Source organism: Macaca nemestrina, chromosome 12, assembly GCF_043159975.1.
Source record: "Macaca nemestrina isolate mMacNem1 chromosome 12, mMacNem.hap1, whole genome shotgun sequence".
Classification (NCBI taxonomy): Eukaryota; Metazoa; Chordata; class Mammalia; order Primates; family Cercopithecidae; genus Macaca; species Macaca nemestrina.
In genome coordinates this window covers 36072916-36092973 of record NC_092136.1, presented here as the reverse complement: position 1 = coordinate 36092973, position 20058 = coordinate 36072916, and the positions used below count along the sequence as shown (strand labels likewise).

The 20058-nt window shown below is 38.4% G+C and overlaps 1 long non-coding RNA gene across 7 annotated transcripts in view; it reads right to left on the bottom strand.

The window, feature by feature from the left end:
* LOC105471471 (uncharacterized) overlaps positions 1–20058 on the bottom strand; it is a 487352-nt gene that overhangs the window by 247240 nt on the left and 220054 nt on the right. For 6 of the 7 annotated variants that reach the window (XR_011610730.1, XR_011610729.1, XR_011610728.1 and 3 more), the window contains exon 4: positions 15573–15695. The exons of the other annotated variant lie outside the window; for it this stretch is intronic. This is a non-coding gene — a long non-coding RNA (uncharacterized lncRNA). The remainder of the gene's footprint in view (positions 1–15572; positions 15696–20058) is intronic. 7 annotated transcript variants of the gene reach the window in all.

Genomic DNA, 20058 nt, shown 5'->3' with positions numbered 1-20058 from the left:
CTTTCCCATTTTTTGCAAAGACAGTGAAACTAAGGCAGTTATTCTCAAACCTAATCAGCACAAATACCTGAGTTTTTGCATATAATAGCTTTTCAGGACCAAATCCTATAGAAGGATAGTCTCTAGGATTAAATATCTGTAAGGAAGTGGTATTTTGTAACAAGCTCCTGGAGTGATTGTTATGATTCAGGGCTAGGAGCTACTAAGGTAGAGAAGAGGTCACTGGCTTTGGAATCATATGTGGATTTGACTCTTTGCTCACAGATGGATTAACTCTACGACTTAATTAATCCAGCCATGTTTCCCAATCTGTACAGTGGTAAAGAGGCCAATGGCAGAGAGGTGGTTTTTACCCCACCTCCACCTTCAGTCTGTTCAGAAGCAGACCAGTTTTTTATACTGACTAATTTTCCATACAAGCCCAGACTGAATAGTTTTCACTTAAGCAAATAGCTTTTCTATATCCAAATCATAAGATGAATTCATTTTCTAGAAAAAAAGTATTCTAATATGAATAAACCAAATAATTATACTTAGACATAAAAATGCCTCATAATATATGATATCTCTGTCATTTATAATCAATAGCTGAAAGGATATTATTGATGTACTATTGCTACTCCTTCCAAAAGCCCCTTATGTTGTTGCCATCAGGACCCCATCACTGGTTCTACCTCCTTGCTGCAGGTTTCATAACCAGTTGCCTACAATCTTCTAAAAACAGTAGAGGATATACCTCTAAAAGCAGTAGAGGGTATAAAATCCTCTAAAAGCAGTACAGGGTATATATCTACTGCTTTTAGACCTGTGGTCATGCTGACCTAACCGCACAGGGATCCCAAGGCCAGTAGCTAATATCCCCACTACAGAGCCAAAGGAAACTCCACTCCTGCTGCAGATGTAATCTTATCACTCTGTCCTGGAGTCCCCAATTAATCTCTTCTTTGCAGTGATATTACAAATGATGTATAATATTTTAAAGATCACTGTCAGTAGTATCATAATTTATTTCTGTTAAAAGTTGAAGCAAAATTAGCGTCATTTTAATCCCATCGAATGTATACTTTCTAGTCCTGGTGATAGGATTAGCACTATTTCTTTGCATAGGTCATGTTTAGTGCTACTTCCTGCTAACCTTCACTCAGGGGTCAGGGTAAGGTCTATCATTTTCATTGCTATATAGGGTAAGATATACCTCTCCCCCCTTAACTGAACATGACATAGGTGTGTCTTCACCTGGGGACAAGGACTGTGAGCAAGTACACATCTCTCTCTCCTATTAAATACACGTCCCTTACAACACAAAACTAAACAAGTCTCCTCAGATCTCTGGGAGCCACTCACTTCCCCTGAGTTAGACTACTCTTTTCTATGTTCAAGCATAAGATACTCGATCCTGCCTTCCAGGACAACCCTGTTTTTTAGTGCTAAATTTCTGAACGTAGACATGGGTGGAATTTTCTTCAGGATATCCTTAGGGCCTGATGAGGGGGGTGTAAAGAAGAATTTAATGTGATCTGGCATAAAGGTTCAGTAGACCCAGAGGGTAACAGTGAAAGGGAATGAAAAACAAAATGTCTTTTAATTTTTTGTCTCTCTCTTCCAGAAAGAGGAATGAAATAGAAGTTAATTTCACTGTATATTTCCTTGCAAAATTTAAATCAAACATATATTTGTAGTTCTCTCCAGTGTGTCATGGAAATAGAAGGAATATTGAAGTCACTAAGGATGCAGCTAACACTAACCAAAATTATATCAATATATCCAATATAAATATATCATTAAAATTATTTTCATTGGATCATCAGTTTTCAAAACATCACTGGCATAAATACTATTCATAATAAGTATGTTTTATCCCAAGAAAGGGCTTGTTTTTACCGTTAACTTAATTCTAGGAGGCAGTGTCTGATGTAGTTTCCTCTTAGGGAAATGTTTTAAAAGACTGTTCTAAATCCTGATGTAAAGAACTTTATTGAACCTTGTTTTTGCCCATTGTTTTCCCATTTTATTTATGACCCTACACCCTTAGGAAAAGCCGGTGCATTATTGATCTTAGAGATTGTGTTAGCATTTTGAACATTCAAGTTGAAAAAGATACTATAACTTCCTTTGCCCCCTCCCTACCATTTTTAAATACTTGTTTGGGGCTTGATAACCTCTGTTCAAAGATGCCAAGGAGCTACCAGCATAACCAAATTCCTTGGCTCTAATCTCTGTCGTGTTGACTCTGAGGAAAGAGATTGAAATTTGGAAGTAAAAATAGCTTGAGAGATTGTAAATAGCAAAGGCAGAGGGAAAGGGAGGCAGTAAATGATAAGAGATGTAGCTAAATATTTATATATACAAAAAATGAAAACATGAAAAGCGTTCCTTCTGAAATACATAATTAAGCTCAAGACAGAGTAGGCAGATGGGAGTCAGTAATTACAGGTTCCTAATGTATCCAAAATTCCCAGAGAATGAGAGAGTTGCTACTAATTTTGTAGTTTCACAGTTTATAGCTTGTTGCTGTTTATAACAGGCACTGCTCCATTAACACTTGACATTCCAGTTAAGATAGTTTGCATTTAAAAATAAAGCTAGCAGAGCAAACCCACACAATTTCTGACCTACTTAGACTATTTATGTGAAAATGCCATGTAAAGTAAGGTTATTATGCTTGTCTTGCAATTATTAGCATTACCATCATCCTCATTACCATTACAGGCATTTCTAGTGTCATAGAAAAGACTCTGGATATGGGACTCATTTCACTTCTACAAATATAGTCATGCACCACCTCATGACACTTTGGCCAATGACAGATGACATATACGACTGTGGTCTCATATGATTATTATACTCAAAATGTACTGTACCTTTTCTATGTTTAGATTTGTTTTGATAAATACCACTACATTAAAATTACCTACAATATTCAGTACTGTACAGGTTTGTAGCCTAGGAGCAATAGGCTATACCACAAAATCTAGTTGTGTGGTGGACTATACCGTATGATCTAGCTGTGTGGTGGACTATACCGTATGATCTAGCTGTGTGGTGGGCTATACCGTATGATCTAGCTGTGTGGTGGACTATACCGTATGATCTAGCTGTGTGGTGGACTATACCGTATGATCTAGCTGTGTGGTGGGCTATACCGTATGATCTAGCTGTGTGGTGGGCTATACCATATAATCTAGGTATGTATTAAGCTAAACCATATAGCCTCATTGTGCCATCATTTATACCATATCAACTAAGTGTGTAGTAGGCTATATCAAATAGCCTAGCTATGTAGTAAGCTAAACCTAGGTGTATAGTAATATATTTTACTATATAATCTAGGCATATAGTAGGCTTAACCATATAGCTTAGGTGTGTAATAGGATAAACCGTATAGCCTAGGTGTGTGGTAGGCTACTATAACATAGATGTGTAGAAGGCTATACCATATAGCCTAGGTGTATAGTAGTCTATGCCATATAATGTAGATATATAGTAAGCTAAGCTATTTAGCTTAGTAGGCTACACCATATAACCTAGGTGTGTATTAAGCTATACCATGTAGCCTAGGTGTGTAGTAAAATAAACTGTATAGCCTAGGTGTGTCGTAGGCTATGCCATATAGCCTAGGTGTGTAATAAGCTTACCCATATAGCCTAGGTATGTAGTAGGCTAAACCATGTAGCCTAAGTGTATTGTAGGCTACACCATATAACCTAGGTGTGTAATAAGCTAAACCATTTAGCCTATGTGTGTTTTAGGATAAACCGTGTAACCTAGGTGTATAGTAGGCTACACCATACAATCTAGATGTGTAATAAGCTAAACCATATAGCCTATGTGTGTAGTAGGATAAACCATATAGCCTAGGTGTATAGTAGGCTACATCATATAATCTAGGTATGTAATAAGCTAAACCATATAGCTTATGTATGTAGTAGGATAAGCCATATAGCCTAGGTGTGTAATAGGTTATACCATATGATCTAGGTATATAATAAGCTAAACCATATAGTCTTGGTGTTTAGTAGTCTAAACCATATAGCCTAGGTGTGTGGTAAGCTAAACCATATAATCTAGGTATATAATAGATTATCCCATGCAGCCTATGTGAGGAGTAGGTTAAACTATGTAGCCTAGGTGTGTAGTAGTCTACACCACATAATTTAGGTATACAGTTAAGCTAAACCATATAGTCTAGGTGTGTAGTAGGCTAAAGCATATAGCCTACATCTGTAGTTGTTTATACCATATAACCTAACTGTGTAGTAGGCTATACCATATAGGATTGTGTAAGTACACTCTATATTTGCACAATGACAAAATCACCTAATGACACATTTCTCCGAATCTATCTTCAATGTTAAGTGATGCATGATTGTACTGAGTTATCACTACTGGCTAGGCATTCTTCTGAACCCTTAGGATACACTAGTGAATCAAAAAGACTAAGATTTTTTTTATTATTGGACTCTCATTTTAGGGGGTGTTGGGGAGATAGGATATAGATAATAAACAAAACAAGTAACATATATAGGATATTCAGTGGCAATAAATGCTCTTAAAGGAGATGGTACCAGGTCAATGGGGTTATAAATAGGAATGTTTATGGAGAGCATGACATGTGGGCAAAGACTAAGAAATTGGCCGTGTAGGCCGGGTGCAGTGGCTCAAGCCTGTAATCCCAGCACTTTGCGAGGCCGAGACGGGCGGATCACGAGGTCAGGAGATCGAGACCATCCTGGCTAATACAGTGAAACCCCGTCTCTACTAAAAAATACAAAAAAAAAAAAAAAAAAACTAGCCGGGTGAGGTGGCGGGCGCCTGTAGTAGCAGCTACTTGGGAGGCTGAGGCAGGAGAATGGCGTAAACCTGGGAGGCGGAGCTTGCAGTGAGCTGAGATCCGGCCACTGCACTCCAGCCTGGGCAACAGAGCGAGACTCCGTCTCAAAAAGAAAAAAAAAAAAAATTGGCAATGTGGAAATCTGTGACAAGGGGAGAGGGAACGCTCCTTGTGAAAGTCTGGCCTGTTAAGTAATAGTAGGAGGTAGGCTAGAATGGCAGAACTGTAAGATGTGAGCTTGGAGAAGAGGCTCAGGGAGATCCTACCCCAAACCATGTTTGTCATCATAAAGTTCTTGACTTGTAATGTGAGAGAAATTAAAATTTGTTTCTGAAGTGCAGTAGAGTGAAATAAGTTGATTTATTTAATGTTGGCACTGATTACTAAAGGATTTCTTTAGAAAGTCTTCAGATTACATGGGTTCATATTTTATTTTATTTTATGTTTATAGTAATAGAAAAAAATCAATCCCAACCAACTCACTCTGAAACAAAAGGAGATGTATAACTTTTTTTAATGTAAAATATTTTATTAGTAATTTTTGTTTTGAAATACTAATATTTAGGCCGGGCGCGGTGGCTCACGCCTGTAATCCCAGCACTTTGGGAGGCCGAGGCGGGCGGATCACAAGGTCAGGAGATCGAGACCACGGTGAAACCCCGTCTCTACTAAAAATACAAAAAATTAGCCGGGCGCGGTTGTGGGCGCCTGTAGTCCCAGCTACTCGGGAGGCTGAGGCAGGAGAATGGCGTGAACCCGGGAGGCGGAGCTTGCAGTGAGCCGAGATCGCGCCACTGCACTCCAGCCTGGGCGACAGAGCGAGACTCCGTCTCAAAAAAAAAAAAAAAAAAAAAAAAAAAAAAAAAAAAAAAAAAAAAAAAAAAAAAAAAAAAAGAAATACTAATATTTTTAGTAAATTGGGTTAAGTAAATATTATTAAATTAATTTTACCTATTTAAAAAGTTTATTATTATTATTATTATTATTATTATTATTATACTTTAAGTTCTAGGGTACATGTGCACAACATGCAGGTTTGTTACATATGAATACTTGTGCCATGTTGGTGTGCTGCACCCATTAACTCGTCATTTACATCAGGTATAACTCCCAATGCCATCCCTCCCCTCTCCCCACTCTCCATAATAGGCCCCGGTGTGCGATGTTCCCCTTCCTGTGTCCAAGTGATCTCAGTGTTCAATTCTCACCTATGAGTGAGAACATGCGGTGTTTCGTTTTCTGTTCTTGTGATAGTTTGCTGAGAATGATGGTTTCCAGCTGCATCCATGTCCCTACAAAGGAAACAAACTCATCCTTTTTTATGGCTGCATAGTATTCCATGGTGTATATGTGCCACATTTTCTTAATTCAGTCCATCACTGATGGACATTTGGGTTGATTCCAAGTCTTTGCTATTGTGAATAGTGCCGCAATGAACATACGTGTGCATGTGTCTTTATAGCAGCATGATTTATAATCCTTTGGGTATATACCCAGTAATGGGATGGCTGGGTCATATGGTACTTCTAATTCTAGATCCTTGAGGAATCGCCATACTGTTTTCCATAATGGTTGAACTAGTTTACAGTCCCACCAACAGTGTAAAAGTGTTCCTATTTCTCCACATCCTCTCCAGCACCTGTTGTTTCCTGACTTTTTAATGATTGCCATTCTAACTGGTGTGAGATGGTATCTCATTGTGGTTTTGATTTGCATTTCTCTGATGGCCAGTGATGATGAGCATTTTTTCATGCATCTGTTGGCTGTAGGCATGTCTTCTTTTGAGAAATGTCTGTTCATATCCTTTGCTCACTTTTTGATGGGGTTGTTTGTTTTCTTCTTGTAAATTTGTTTGAGTTCTTTGTAGGTTCTGGGTATTGGCCCTTTGTCAGATGAGTAGATTTCAAAAAGTTTCTCCCATTCTGTAGGTTGCCTGTTCACTCTGATGGTAGTTTCCTTTGCTGTGCAGAAGCTCTTTAGTTTAATTAGATCCCATTTGTCAATTTTGGCTTTTGTTCCCGTTGCTTTTGGTGTTTTAGACATGAAGTCCTTGCCCATGCCTATGTCCTGAATGGTATTACCTAGGTTTTCTTCTAGGGTTTTTATGGTATTGGGTCAAACATTAAAGTCTCTAATCCATCTTGAATTAATTTTCATATAAGGAGTAAGGAAAGGATCCAGTTTCAGCTTTCTACTTATGGCTAGCCAATTTTTCCAGCACCATTTATTAAATAGGGAATCCTTTCCCCCATTTCTTGTTTTTGTTAGGTTTGTCAAAGATCAGATGGTTGTCGATGTGTGGTATTATTTCTGAGGGCTCTGTTCTGTTCCATTGGTCTATATCTCTGTTTTGGTACCAGTACCATGCTGTTTTGGTTACTGTAGCCTTGTAGCATAGTTTGAAGTCAGGTAGCATGATGCCTCCAGCTTTGTTCTTTTGACTTAGGATTGTCTTGGCAATGCAGGCTCTTTTTTGGTTCCATATGAACTTTAAAGCAGTTTTTTTAAATTCCGTGAAGAAAGTCATTGGTAGCTTGATGGGGATGGCACTGAATCTATAAATTACCTTGGGCAGTATGGCCATTTTCACAATATTGATTCTTCCTATCCATGAGCATGGAATGTTCTTCCATTTGTTTGTGTCTTCTTTTATTTCACTGAGCAGTCATTTGTAGTTCTCTTTGAAGAGGTCCTTTACATCCCTTGTAAGTTGAATTCCTAGATATTTTATTCTCTTTGAAGCAATTGTGAATGGAAGTTCATTCATGATTTGGCTCTCTGTTTGTCTGTTACTGGTGTATACAAATGCTTGTGATTTTTGCGCATTAATTTTATATCCTGAGACTTTGCTGAAGTTGCTTATCAGCTTAAGGGGATTTTGGGCTGAGATGATGGGGTTTTCTAAATATACAATCATGTCATCTGCAAACAGGGACAATTTGACTTCTTCTTTTCCTAACTGAATACCCTTGATTACTTTCTCTTGCCTGATTGCCCTAGCCAGAACTTCCAACACTATGTTGAATAGGGGTGGTGAGAGAGGGCATCCCTGTCTTGTGCCAGTTTTCAAAGGGAATGCTTCCAGTTTTTGCCCATTCAGTGTGATATTGGCTGTGGGTTTGTCATCAGTAGCTCTTACTATTTTGAGATACGTTCCAATCAATACCGATGTATAACTTTTAATAACAGAGATCCTTTTTTTTTTTTCTTCAAAAGCACCATGGCATTTATCATAAAAGTGGTCTCATTTTTTTTATCTCTGGAAGACAGCCAGGGTCTATCCTAAACCCACCACCTCTCCCCACTGTTGTACATTGATTCAGTTTCTTTTCCCATGTGTTGAGTCAAGACAGCAATTTTTTTTAATTTATTTTTTATTATTATTATACTTTAAGTTCTAGGGTACATGTGCATAATGTGCAGGTTTGTTATATATGTATGCAACAGGTGCTGGAGAGGATGTGGAGAAATGGATGCAGCTGGAGTCAAGACAGCAATTTAAGAGAGAGCTTCTGCAAAAACGAGATTGCCCAAAAACTCTAATCCATGACCCACACTGCCAACCCCTTCCCTCTTTCTGTTTTGGGTAAGGGTTGTAATTTCTCCAAAACTAAGAGATTGTTACCCAAGTATATCCCTGACCACTTACTCACTGCTAAAGCCATAGATGTGACAGAATTTTTCTAAATCTACCAGAAATCAATTTGGAATTTTTACTTTCAGTTAAGATGGAGAATATAAGGATTTCATTCCCTTCCAAACAACTAGAATTTCTTACTAAAGCATAAACACACACTTTTCCTCAAAGATACTTGATAATTGTGGACATGAAGGTGTCTAAGAAATCTTAACTCTTGAGGGGTAAGTGCTCTCTAGGTGATAACAGAAGATGCATTCACAAATAGGGCCAATTGCTGAGGCTGGGAACAGATCAGGTGGATTGAGCTTGTCAGGGAATTCTTTGTTCAGAAGTAAATTTCCCAAAATGTTGACAAGCCTGCAAGCTGGTGTTTCAAATTTGAATCTAAAGAAGATTCATATGCAAAGGCAATGCTCCATAACGAGGAATTCCTTTACAGTGAAATTTTGCTGAGTAAGCAGAGACTGAGAGCATGGCTGGAAAGCAGAAAGAGATCTGCAGTCTCGGTCTCCCAGTTTCAATATCTGATAATGCCAGTCCAACGGCCTTGCAGTCTTGTGGTCTCCCAGTTTCATTGTGATACCATACTCCTGCAATCTTACTGACTGCTTTTTTGCAGCCAGTAAGTTTCACAGGCTTGAGTTCTCATTTTCTCTGAATCTTATGATTTTGTGCTCTTAAAATTTTATGGACTTGTAGACCTGATATCTCTTAGTCTCAGTCTAGCAAGCTCAAGATCTAGGAAACTTGCACTCCACACACACACAAAAAGAGGCTTTAAGTCACCTTCAAACATCCGAAGCCACAGGTGAAGCAAGACTACCTGAAACTTCAACAATACCCCTAGTTAATGCAATTTCTGCTAAGAACAAATATATCTGTCCTTCGGTGGTCTCAAAAATTTGGAGTGAAGCCAGAGGTGAAGTGAGACTTCCTGAAGCTGCAACAATACTTCTACTTAATGCAATTTCTGCCAAGAACAAAGATATCTGTTCCTTGGTGATCTCAAAATTTTGCAGCTATTACTTACTGATGATTAAATACCAAGGTCCTAAAAGTGTGATTAAAGATACTATGTCCCTAATAATCTCAAAATCTACTGCTTAACTTTTATTGTTTTTTAATATAAAATGACCACAATAAACTTTAAAAATTATCAAATGCATGATGACATGGGATTACTATGACATGTAAAGCTGAATGCCTCCCCTCTCTCCTTCTTTGCATGAGGTTGACAGAGGAAGCATGGCATGCATTCTTGAGGGGAGCAAATACCTCCCGCACAGCAGCTTGCAGAAAGAAACGTCCAGCTCTGTGGAAGGAGTGAGGAAAAGAGTGGGTTCAGCATAGAGGGAGGCCAAGGCCCCTCACTCCCATCTCTGCAGCCCAAGAGTGAGTCCCAATAGTCCCACCTGCCCTGGGCTACCCTATACCCAGCCACAGTCAACCAGCTTTAAGTCCAGGAACCTGAGCCCAGGAGCAGGCCACCTCTGGGTTCCTTTGGAAAGGAGAAAGGAGAGAAGAGGGTAAAGCCAAAGTGCACCTGGGGAAGGCCTAAAAGGGAGCTCCATCACTTCAGCCTGCGAGTATTCCAAGCCATGAGCTACCTTCCTGGGAAATCTTATAAGCCATCTCTACTGTTTCAATCGGTCAGGGAGGAAAGGTGGCCATATAATTTTTTTTTCTTTTACTTTGATAATTAAACAAAAATCTACTGTAGGTGGAAAACTCTGTGCACCTGCAGTATTCAAGGAGTGTTCTGTCTTTACGCACTCTACCTTCCTTTCTTTTGCCTCCTTTGAGAGGAAAGAAAAGTAGATTTCTGTACAGGTAAAGAATTGAGGGACTCACCATACTCTAATTCACCATGCCCGCAGCAATAAGTCTAGGCAGCTAAACTACAATCTATCTCTGCAAGTAACTGGCCTAGAAAAGTCAGAACTTGGTCAATAACTGCCAGTTATCTAATTTTTTGCTCTTGTCTTCTCAAAGCTTTCCCAACTTGAGGCAACCAGAAAAGGTCAAATATGCTCCACATACCAATCATATAAGAAATCCCCAGGTTCCTCATGCCAACAGCTTCCAATGAGTTCCGAAGCCTTCCTCTTTTAATATAAAGCTTTCCTACTGCCCTGCCTACATTGGAATCTCTGCCAAAGGCAAATAATGGCGTCTGATTCCTTTGCTGTAGCAACTTTGACTAGGTAGGCTGTTTTCATTTGCACTATGTTTATTTCTACAAAACCATTTTCTCTCCCTCCCAAAGATGAAAGAGGAGGGCAGAGGGCAGAGAAGTGCCCCCTGAGGAAGCCCATCAATTCAATCCATACAGTTTCTCCCAAGTAGGGACTGAGTGGCAGACTTGGCAGCTACACCAGCTGCCCCCTCCTCTTGTCTCCCAGGAGGATCCTGGAAGGCTTTTAAAGATTCCACTCCTTTTTTCTCATGAAAGTGCTGGGACACCTGCTTTAACTGAACTCTGCCGACAGATCATCACGGCAGTTTACACACCTCCACCTTCCACTGCATGAAGTGCCTTTGGCCCAGCAAGCCCTGCATGCAAAATGGCATATACTCCTTGTACGGTTCACACACTGCTGTTTACCTCCTGCACCTTCTCCACCTTACACATCATCTCCTTATGTTCCATGGTGCTCATGATCTTCATTCTCCATGGAAAGTGTGGTGGACACATTTTGGCCTCAAGAAATTATTTTTCTTTATCATTTCCTTCGCTGCCTACCACATAAAACTATATCTTCACTTGGTCTTTGCTTTCTGGTTATTTCAGGTAATTTCAAGCAGACCTGAAACTGAGATTCCTCTTTTTTTTATTTTACTTTAAGTTCTGGGATGCATGTGCAGAATGTGCAGGTTTGTTACATAGGTAAATGTGTGCCATGGTGGTTTGCTGCACTTATCAACCTGTCACCTAGTTATTAAGCCCTGCATGCATGCATTAGCTATTTGTCCTGATGCTCTCCCTCCCCTTGCATCCCCTAACAGGCCCCGATGTGTGTTGTTTCCCCTCCCTGTGTCCATGTGTTCTCATTGTCAAACCGAGATTTCTGTGTATGCATTTGAAGGAGAACTTGCTGAAAAAGTTCTCAATAGTTGGCCCTAGACTGGGGTCACAACATATGGCCAATTCTGCAGGTCATGCATCTATTCTATTGGAGTATCCCAGTGAGAATGAAGTTTCCTTTGAACACATTCTGAGAAGGTTGGTTCTGTCAGAAACCACCACTACTGCAAAGGCTGTTTGTGAAGCATAAGCCCAAACCCAGGAACATCCTGGGGCCTGGCATTGGAATAGACAAGTATTCTCCTGGGGTCAGGTCTGAGGCAGGATTATGCTGAACCAAGGCCATCTTAGATTCTTGGTTGCTATGGTATGAGTGTTTGTGTCCTCCCAAAATTTATATGTTAAAACTTATATTTATATGATACAAGCAATGCAATAGTATTAAGAGATAAGGCCTTTGGAAAGTGATTAGATCACGAGAGCTCTGCCTTCATGAATGGGACTCATGCCCTTACAAAAGAGGCCTGAGGGAGCTTGTTTGTCCCTTTGCCATTTGAGGACACAGTGAGAAAGAGCCATCTATGAAGCAGAGAATGAGTCCTCACCAGACACTGGATTTGCTACAGCCATAGATCTTGTTCTTCACAGTGTCTAGAACTGTGAACAATACATTTCTGTTGTTTATAAATTACCAAGTCTAAGGTATTGGGTTATAGTGGCCATAATGCACTAAAGCACTGGTGCAGGCTGGGAGGAACTGGGGACACTGTGGTGGAAGCAGAAGCCATAGAGACCCGAACGCCAGCATAGTTAGGCAGTTTTTGCCATTCTGGATGGATAATTCACCAAGGCTGGCCCTCTCCAAAAGTGGTAAATTTCTGCTTTGATTTGTGCTTGTGGAGACGTTGCTTTGGAGGGGTGTTTTTTTCTTCTTCTCCAGACCATGGAGGGGCCTGACAGACACATTGGCTATTCTGCTGGTCTCTGACTCCTGGTCCTCCCCAGGCCACTGATTTTCTGCGTTGCTACTTTGGGTATTCTGAGAGTGGGAATTAAAGGTGAGAACTGGAAGCCTTTCTGGAACTCAGCTGTATAGGGTTGGCAGAGTTGCTGTCCCATACTCTATGGATGGAAAGATACACTGCTATTGCTCAAATCAACTGAAGACTGGGGCTTCAGAATGATGGTGCAGTCCTCCAACTCAGATCTCTTGTAGCCAAGGAACAGATAGGTGGCCGTCACTTCATTGTACTCCTGGCCTGTGAGTGAGTCCTGGGTCTCTTCCAGTGTGTAACCACATGAAATATATCTAAATCTATCTAATATTGGTGTGTGTGTATATATATACAAAAGATTAGAGAAAGCAAATTGTTCAAATCTTCTATATTTCTCTTTCAACTATTTTATTTCCCCATAACCAAACATAATTTCACCGGGATCAAAATATCAACTAAAGTTGTTTCTTATTTATGTATCAAGTACAGTGGACAATTGGTAACTCTTTGCAATAACTGTGCTCCTTCTACTCCCTTTTACATTCCTGTTTCTCCTAACTCACTGTTCTTTCTATGTGAAGTTAGACTCTGAGAGTAACAGCGGATTAAAAATAACACACAGAAAATAGCTCTAAAGCAATGTACATATTTAATATTGAAACCTCTGCATCCTTGATTTTTTTTAAATACTTTAAATTCTAGGGTACATGTGCACAACGTGCAGCTTTGTTACATATGTATACATGTGCCATGTTGGTGTGCTGCACCTATTAACTCGTCATTTACATTAGGTATATCTCCTAATGCAATCCCTCCCCCCTACCCCACGACAGGCCCCAGTAGTGTGTGACGTTCCTCTTCCTGTGTCCAAGTGTTCTCATTGTTCAATTCCCACCTATGATTGAGAACATGTGGTGTTTGGTTTTTTGTCCCTGTGATAGTTTCCTGGGAATGATGGTTTCCAGCTTCATCCATGTCCCTACAAAAGACATGAACTCATCCTTTTTATGGCTGCATAGTATTCCATGGGGTATATGTTCCACATTTTCTTAATCCAGTCTGTCACTGATGGACATTTGGGTTGATTCCAAGTCTTTGCTATTGTGAATAGTGCCACAAGAAACATATGTGTGCACGTGTCTTTATAGCAGCATGATTTATAATCCTTTGGGTATATACCCAGCAATAGCATGACTAGGTCAAATGGTATTTCTAGTTCTAGATCCTTTTGGAATTGTCACACTGTCTTCCACAATGGTTGAACCAGTTTACAGTCCCACCAACAGTGTAAAAGTGTTCCTATTTCTCCACATCCTCTCCAGCACCTGTTGTTTCCTGACTTTTTAATGATTGCCATTCTAACTGGTGTGAGATGGTATCTCACTGTGGTTTTGATTTGCATTACTCTAATGGCCAGTGATGATGAGTATTTTTTCATGTGTTGGTTGCATAAATGTCTTCTTTTGAAAACTGTCTGTTCATATCCTTCTCCCACTTTTTGTTGGGGTTGTTTGTTTTTTTCTTGTAAATTTGTTTGAGTTGTTTGTAGATTCTGGATATTAGCCCTATGTCAGATGGGTAGATTATAAAAATTTTCTCCCATTCTGTAGGTTGCCTGTCCACTCTGATGGTAGTTTCTTTTGCTGTGCAGAAGCTCTTTAGTTTAATTAGATCCCATTTGTCAATTTTGGCTTTTCTTTGAATTGATTTGTCATTACTCTTCCACAATTTCTTTGAGAAGAACCTTACCGATACCATCATCATCCTCATTATTATCGCCATTATTTCTAATCCTTCTTGAGGGTTTATTAAGTACCATGCAATGTTCTAATGCTTGACCTGCACTGTCTAATTTAATCCTCACAAAAAATTCGCAAGTGACAGAGAACACTGAAATTTGACTCAGTTTTCTGAAGAGGATCAAATTTCGTGATTTTATACTGAATGGATTACTTAATTTCCAATTATTTTAGAAACTATAGCTTCTATGTCAGTGTAATTAGAGATCCATGTTTACAAATCATTCTTAAGAAAACATCTAACTCCCTGGCAAGATTTATATTTTTGAATATGTATTCTCACCACAGAAATCTCTTTGTTTCATTTTCAAGAGAAATAAGTTGAAAATAGAATATTTAGCCTTTCTTCTATTATTTCTTTTGGTTTGGGAAAAGCTCCTAAGGTCAATTGATACACAAAGGAAGATCTGTAATCCCTGAGAGGCGGCATTGACATGGTGCCATAGAGATGTGGCTGCAGAATCAGCAAACATCTAGGCATGGAATAAACACCAGAAAAACCATACCAGAGTTAAGAAGTCCTACGTGTGGTGGGTATATCTCACTTACCAGTTGCTGATGAGTCTTTGGTAGAAAAATCACTGAACTAAAGTTATTAGGCTGCTGTTGGTATTCCAGCTTACTCAGTTTTATGCTACGTGTACTTGAGCAAGGCACTTTTCTTCTCTTGTTCTTAACTTTTTTCTCCATGAGAAGAGGTCCTCAGTTGGAAGGGAATCTTATATAGCGGTAAGGGGACAAATTTTGGAGTCAAACAAAACTAGTATTGAATATAAACTCTGCTACTTACAAGTGTGTTTTTTTGATAAGTTATATAATCCCTTTAAACCTCAGCCTATGCCATGGGGAGTTATAGAAATGGAATATTTAAAAATAGATATTATATTTTGTGTAATTTATATAAAGTTAAATAGAATACTCACTTTTTTGGTTAGTTTTGAGGAATAAATTAGAACACAGCAAAAATGCTAAACATATGGTAGATACCCAATAAATGTATCTGACATCCTCTCTGGCATAAACATTCAATTCTTCTTTCACTTCTATTCCAAGGGCAAACTGAGGATCATCCCTGCTAGAATATGTATATCCTGGTAGCATATAGTATCAGAATACATGAACGTACTTCCTAGATCTCAAGAGAAAAGATCTCCCCAAAGGACATCATACTGACAAAAAAGGACTTGCAGCTTCACAGCTGTACATTTCTGATGACTTAATCTTTATAGATTGATATTTTATTTAAATTTTACAGATAACCAAAGAGACAGACTTTACTCACATAGGCCAAATATCATGGCATGAATATCTTAGCAAAAGCTGAAGGACATAGATTGCTGCCTTTTCCCAGTTGTCTTGTGGTTGTGTGATGTCAATTTAATGACAACTTTCTCTTCTCCCAAACCTGTGAAGTAAAGGAGTAAATTTGGCTTAATTGCCAACATCAGATTTTCCAGCTTTCCAAAATCCAGCAGAGGTGGCCTTACTACTTCTTACCTCGTTCTTTCTTTTTTTTATACATCAACTGTAATGACTTATAATTTATATAAAATACACAGATATTAAGTGCACACCTTAATCGGTTTTGACTAATGTATACATCTATATAAACACCACACAAATCCAGATAAAGAATATCACTGTCACTGAAGTTGCCTAATACCTTTTCTCAGTCCATTCTCCCACCACTGCTTCAAGCAACCAGTGTCTAATATGTTTCTATAGTTTTGTTTGCTTAAACTGAAACTTCAATTGAATGGAATAACACAGAATGCACTCTGTTTTGACTTCTTTTCCTCAAAATCTTTTTGAAATTCATCTTGTCAGAATCTTTAGTTCATTCCTTTATAATTCCAAATAGCAAACAATTGCATGAATATACCACTATTTCTTTAGCTTTTTCTATAATTTACTGACTGTTTGTTTTGTGTGCATGTGCATCTTAAATTGAGATATACTTAAGACAACATAATTAACTATTCTGAAGTTTACAAGCTGATGGATTTTAGTATGTCCACAGGTTGTGGCAACCATCACCACTGTTTAATTCCAGAATATTTTTTATTTTACTTAAAAGAAACCCTGTGGCTCTTAGCAATCATTCCCCATTCCTCTTTTCCCTCAGCCCCTAAAAGCACTAAGTTATTTTCTGTTCCTATGTATTTGTCTATTCGTGTTATTTCATATAACTGGGATTATACAATGTGTGATCTTTTGTGCCTGGCTTCCTTCACTTAGCATAGCAATTTCAAAGTCCATTTATGTCATAACATGTGCCAATGTGTTATTCCTTTTTATAGATAAATATTTCATCGAAGGCAGTTATATGATAGTTTATCTGTTCATCAGCTGATGGATAATTGGGTTATTTCCACTATTTGGCTATTGTGAATAAGCTGCTACAAATATTTATGTACAAGGTTTTACATGAAATGGTTTTAACTATCTTGTGTATGTATATATATGTATACTTACATAAGTAGTTGTAGGGTACTCTATTTCTTCATATGGATTTGGATTACAGTTTATGGTTTGGATTACAGGATTTCTTCATATGGATTTAAATTTGACCTTTCATTCAAGACTGAATTACTCTTCTTTAGTAATTTTTGTAGGGCATGTCTGTTAGTGACAAATTCTCTCAACTGGTGTTTATCAGGTAAAGTCTTAATTTCTTCTTCTTTTTCTTTTCAGTCATCCCACTGCCTTCTGGAACCTATGGTCCCAGATGAGGAATTTGCTGTTAATATTATCAAGGATCCGTTGTATATCATGAGACACTTTTTTCTTGTTGCTTTCAATTTTCTGTCTTTGGTTTCTGATAAATTAATTATACATGTCTAGGTATAGGTATTTTTGAGTTTATCTTGTTTGAAATTCATTGAGCTTCTTAGGTGTTTACATAAATGTATTTCATAAAATGTAGGAAGCTTTTGACCATTATTCCTGCAGTATTATTCTGTTTCCCCCTTCTTTTTTTCAGGGACTTCCATCATGTGTATGCCAGAATGATAATCATGCTGCACAGGAATCTGAAGCTCTGTTCACGTCTCTACATTCGTTTTCATTTTTGTTCCATATTAGATCTTCTTAATTTGCCTATATTCAGGTTTGCTTATACTTTCTTCTGTCTCTTCACATCTACTGTTGAGACCCTCTAGCACTGAAATTGTATTTTTCAACTTCAAACTTTCCATTTTATTTGCTGAAATAATTTCTAACTTTTTGGTGTTATTTTCTATTTGGTGAAACATTGTTCTCATGCTTTTTTTTAGTTATTTGACTTTTTTTTTTTTTTTTTTTTTTTTTTTTTTTGAGACGGAGTCTCACGCTGTTGCCCAGGCTGGAGTGCAGTGGCGCGATCTCGGCTCACTGCAAGCTCCGCCTCCTGGGTTCACGCCATTCTCCTGCCTCAGCCTCCTGAGTAGCTAGGACTACAGGCGCCCGCCACCGCGCCCGGCTAATTTTTTGTATTTTTAGTAGAGACGGGGTTTCACTGTGGTCTCGATCTCCTGACCTTGTGATCCGCCCGCCTCGGCCTCCCAAAGTGCTGGGATTACAGGCTTGAGCCACCGCGCCCGGCAGTTATTTGACATTTTAAGGGGAGGCCCTCCACAGGCCAAACCAATTCTTGTTTGGATAGATGGACAATGTTGAGGCACAACTAAAAAAAAAGATATCATGGAGGAAACATGATACCTGAAAACATATGCATTATAGTTAATAAAGCATTAATGTTAGTTCATTAGTTATGACAAACATACCATAGTAATGCAAGATTATAATAACAAGGATACTGGGCGTGCAGCATACTCTGTGTTGTTCTTATAAGTTCTCTGTAAATCTAAAACTATTCTAAAATAATATTCTTTAAATATATGAAAGAGACAGAGAAAGAGAATCAGGTGAGGAGTCAGAATGCTTATTCATGACCTCAATCAAGATAATCATCCTCTTTGGTTCTCAGTTTTCTCATTGGTAAAATTAGGGGAGACATTACAGACATCATTTCCTCTAGCTAGGAAGTTCTAGGAATCTTTAAATGTATGCATTTTCAAAAATTCAGGTACACATAATTTGAATTTGGGTCCTGGGCTGCTCATTTGATCAACATATGCATCAGAAAAGGCACTTTTAAGGGGGAAGGAAGTATAATGTACAATCTTAATCATTTCTCACTTGGGGGTTTCTCTTTACACTGACCCTGGCTGCTGTGTGCCATATTCATTCTCCTGTGAACTTGCAACTAATTAAAATATGATGTTACGTGCAATAACAACAAAAACATAACTAAAATATACTGAGCCCTTAATCAGTGCCAGACAATGTTCTACGTACTTAGCATGAATTTTATTTCTAATCCTCACAACAAGCCTATTAGGATAAAGCTATTTTTTCCATATTACTGATGAAGAAATTTGATGTTATAGTTTTTATGGAACATACCTAAGGCCACCTAGATTAAAGATACTAGATTCTAGGATAATCTGACTAACAGTAGAATGGATTACTAAGGAAAGCACCAAAACAATATTTTAAAAAATAAGATTCATATTAGACTACAGGGGTAAATTAAATTTTGTGTTCTTCAGGAAGCTAGGATAATACAAAATTAAGTAACTCAAGGCCTTTTCTAACTACATTTTATTCTTTTTTATCATGAAAGGGTTCACCGAGGCACTTCCCAAGAATTAATTGAGTATCAGTATTTGCAATGCTTTGTACTCAGATCTGTATAAAGAATAGTGATTAGTTGCACCTCAGGGACAAGTGGATTCAGATAAAAAGAAACATGACTCCTGAGGGAAGTGGTGAGGAAAATGCAATTTTGTACAGACTATATGTTCTCGCATTGTGTTGAACACAATATTTTGTACTCTGGACATTTCAGAAGAAATATGTTTATGAAAAAAAATTTCTTTAAAATTAAGTTTTGGACAGGCATGGTGGCTCACGCCTGTAATCCCGGCACTTCGTGAGGCTGAGGCAGGTGGATCATGAGGTCAGGAGATCGAGATCAGCTGGCTAACATGGTGAAATATTGTGTCGACTAAAAATACAAAAAATTAGCCACTGTGGTGGCAGGCGCCTGTAGTCCCAGCTACTGGGGAGGCTGAGGCAGGAGAATGGTGTGAATCCAGGAGGTGGAGCTTGCAGTGAGCCGAGACCGTGCCACTGCAGTCCAGCCTGGGCGACAGAGTGAGACTCCATCTCAAAAAAAAAAAAAAAAAAAAAAAATTTATTCAGATGAGCATATCTAAATGTTGTACCACAATAAAGGTAATTCTCCTCAAAATCTCAGAAAAACACATATCTGTATCTATTCCTTTGTCTATTACTTTCTTCAATATCTATTTATGGAACACATAGCAGGAGTCAAATTTAGTGAGGACACGTAAAACTAGGCATAATTCCTGTCCTCAAGGTGAACAAAACTGCTCCCACTGCTTTGGGTGAACTACTTATTCAATAAATAAATATAAATTGAAAATTATATTCTGGCAGTCAAAGGCAGCACTACAGTGTTAAGTAAAAATCAGATAGCTGCTTTTTGTGACAACAAAAAACTCTAAAAGCTATGAGGAAGCATTTTAGTGTTTTACACCTGAGAGTGCCATGAGTAGGTTTGCAATTCAGGAAAATCATGCTGAAAACAACATGAAGGAAGGATTTTTAAGGGAAGGGGCAAGGCTGGAATAAGTCAATAGTAATGCCACTACAATCCTCATTATTTTACTTACTGGTTCTAAATCATCAATGACTCATAT